The following is a 3,632-nucleotide window of genomic DNA, read 5'->3' as shown; positions in this document are numbered from 1 at the left end:
TCCTTTCTTCTGCTTGGTCCATTCGGCTGTTGATACTTGTGCATGCTTCGCGAAGTTCTCGTGTTGTGTTTTTCAGCTCCATCAATTCACTTATATTCCTTTCTATTTTGTCCATTCTCATTAGCATTTCATCAAATCTTTTTTCAGCGTTCATCATTTCTTTGCATTGGGTTAGAACATGGTCTTTTAGTTCACAAAAGTTTCTTACTACCCACTTTCTGAAGTCTGATTCTGTCATTTCATCATACTCGTTTTCCATCCAATGTTGTTCCCTTGCTGGTGAGGAGTTGTGATCCCTTGAGGAGGAGAGGTGTTCTGGTTTCGGGTGTTTTCATCCTTTTTGCACTGGTTTCTTTCCATCTTTATGGATTTATCCACCTGCCGTCTTTGTAGTTGCTAGCTTTCAGATTGGGTCTCTGAGTGGACATTCTGTTTGTTTATGATGAGGTTATTTCTGTTTCTTGGTTTTCCTTCTGACAGTCTGGCCCCTCTGCTGTAGGTCTGCTGAGGTCCACTCTAGGCCCTGCTTGCCTGGGGATCACCTGCCGCAGCCTTTGCACTTTCCCTGGGAGCTGCAACCCCGAGCTGTTCCTAAATGGCCATCTTGGATCATCCTATGATGTATATTTTTAAATGTATTTCCTCTTTGTGGGCAAAATTGAGGTTTGGCAACGTCAGTGTTATCATTTGTTGACTGTGCCTTACAGGAACCGAAAGGGTAGAAAGGTGAGTATACAAGCAGTGTAACAACACCATTTTGGTCCAAATCCGAGCCATGATCTTAAAACAATGAGATATATTCTTAAGTGGTTTTTAATCTCATCCACAAACAATTACCATAGGAGTTATGCCCATAATTAAACATTCCCATGAAGCTATTTTAGTTTCTGGTTCATTGTCCTTTAAAAAATTATATTTCTTTAGTGTCATATTTAGTGTACTGACCTGTTTCCTTTGGATCCTGGGAGCTAAATGAATGGTGAATATTAGCATGCATGGCAGTTCTCTATTTTTTGTTGATGTATTTGGAAAACTATAGTAGTTCCTGTATTATTACCACTATTATTATTCTTAAGCCCTGTATTTCACAAGCTACTCTAGCCAAGGGATAATGACATATTACAATGATAGTCACAAAGCATGGCTCTGCCTCTACCTACTCTGTAGAAATTCCAACCTCCTTCATACATCTTCCAAATAGCTCTGGGGGTCTCTGGGGGAACACAAGGAGAATTTCTCATGTGTTCCATAACTATGCTGTGGCATTCTCCATCCCTCTTTCCTCAACCCTCTTTCTACTCCTGTCTCTTTAACCAGGTATCCTATAAACACTACTGCCAGAAAGTCACAAAACCAGCAAAGGGGCAGTTGATGCTGATTCCTGCCAGAAGCACTGCTTCAGGTTCCAGTGTTTACCCATATCAGCATCAAGTCTGCCACTATTCATTTTGGAGGGAGCTAATATCTGCAAGGGCACTGGCTTCATCTGTTGCTACTGAAACCACTGGCACAGTCTCCTGCCTTCTACTATCTCTGTAGGAGCACCTGGCAGCACTGCTGCTGATGTAAAGCATTCTCATCCACTTAAGAGAATGGAATGAAACAGCCCTTTTAGCTTTTGCTCAGTGTCATTACAGTGCCTCAGGCTAAAGACTCAGGCAAGATTCCAGATGGACTGGGCCAGAGGACAACCCAAATTATAGCACATATTCTACATTCAGAAAACCCTCTCCGCTCTCACCATAGCCAATTGTTCTTTTAACCAAGCAAGTATGTATCTCACTTGTTTTCAGTTAAAGTGCAGTCTATCCCAGAGTTCCTTTGAAATAAGCCTGTAAGTCGGCACTTTCCACAAGGCTTGGGAATCTGCCCTGATGTGCATGAATTTTCAGAATAAAAAGTAGGCTTAAGTAAATATTCCTGCTACATATCTATAATCACATAATAGCATCGAAATGTTATTTGGGACATGTGGAAGAAGAAGGGAAGGAGTTTGATTATTTGTTTATAATTAACTATGTAAACTTTTAACATAAAACTACAGTTTGAGGATGAGGATGTTAATATAAACAGCTCACCTAAGCATTATTAGGCTCTGGGGCAAAAGATATAATTGGTAGATTATTTATAGGTGACGAAATTGAGGCAACAAAACAAATTAAAATATATTATAAAAATCCATTAAAACTATCCTTCACTTATTCTAACTCAGCTTTTATCTATTTAATAATATTCATTGTAAAGGAATATAAGTAATTTACATTTAATTTGTCATATTGAATGGCCCTTGTAATGATTGTGCTTACATAAAATCTACAGATACTAATAGTAGTTAATATTTATCTAACACATACTATTTGCCAAGCACTATAATGTATTTGTGGATTATTTTATTTCATTCTCACAAACCTTCTAGATAGCTTCTATGATCAGCTCCACATTACAGATGAGGAAACTGAGGCTTAGAAAAAAATAAATGATCTTCACAGAGACACAAAGCTGGTAAATAAAGAAATGAGGAATGAAACTCAGACAGTTCTTAGTGTCTATCCTTGTAATAACCTCCTCTTAAAAGTCACTGGACACTACTGCTGCCAGAGGTGAAGGAGCAGAAATGATCAGCTCATTCTAATGCTCTGGCCTGGTTGATTTCGAGACATCCACTGGCCTACTATGGTAGATTATCTTGTTATAGATTCATGTACAGTACAGGGGACAACCAGAGGGCATCTGAAAATTGCCAAGACAACTAGAAGTTGAGGGACCAAAACCTCGGAAAATAGAAGCACAGAGAGGTAAACTAACATACTACAAGTGGCTTTTTCCTCTGGGACATTTGCCTATTATAGTATAGGGTGAGAGACTGGCAAGCGAGGCAGAGGACTCTGGATAGGAGGGAGAGAAGCAACAGTTTTTGGAAACTCACAAGACTAGATGAAAAATAAATGAAGTTTGTGCTCACTTTGGCAGCACATATACTGAAATTAAAATGCTACAGAGATGAGCATGGCCTCTGTGCAACGATGACACGCAAATTTGTGAGCATTCCATATTTTTCAATGAAATATCATCTTACACCAGTCAGAATGACGTTTATTAAAAAGTAAAGAAACAACAAATGCTGTTAAGGCTGTGGAGAAATAGGAACATTTTTACACTGTTGGTGGGAAGATAAATTAGTTCAACCATTGTGGAAGACAGTGTGGTGATTCTTGAAGGACCTAGAACCAGAAATACCATTTGACCCAGCAATCCCATTACTGGGTGTATATCCAAAGGAATATAAATTATTCTACTATAAAGATACATGCACATGTATGTTTATTGCAGCACTATTTACAATAGCAAAGATATGTAAACAAACTAAATGCCCATCAATGATAGACTGGATAAAGAAAATGTGTTACATATACACCATGAAATACTATGTAGCAATAAAAAAGAATGAGATCATGTCTTTTGCAGGGACATGGAAGAAGCTGGAAACCATTATCCTCAGCAAACTAACACAGGAACAGAAAATCAAACACCAGATGTTCTCACCTGTAAGTGGAAGCTGAACAATGCGAACACACGGACACAGGAAGGGGAGCATCACACAACAGGGCCTGTGGGGGCGGGGAAGCAGCGGG

The 3,632-nt window shown here is 39.1% G+C and overlaps 1 non-coding gene across 1 annotated transcript; it reads left to right on the top strand.

Annotated features, from left to right (window-relative positions):
* Positions 1 to 2,954: 2,954 nt before the first annotated feature.
* Positions 2,955 to 3,057, top strand: LOC119469840. Its single transcript, XR_005198689.1, has one exon. It is a non-coding gene; the product is annotated as a U6 spliceosomal RNA (small nuclear RNA).
* Positions 3,058 to 3,632: the final 575 nt, after the last annotated feature.

The sequence above is a fragment of the Cebus imitator genome, unplaced genomic scaffold, assembly GCF_001604975.1.
Source record: "Cebus imitator isolate Cc_AM_T3 unplaced genomic scaffold, Cebus_imitator-1.0 Scaffold882, whole genome shotgun sequence".
NCBI classification, from domain to species: Eukaryota; Metazoa; Chordata; class Mammalia; order Primates; family Cebidae; genus Cebus; species Cebus imitator.
Note: the sequence above shows the minus strand (reverse complement) of the source record. Positions and strands in the feature narration are given on the sequence as shown.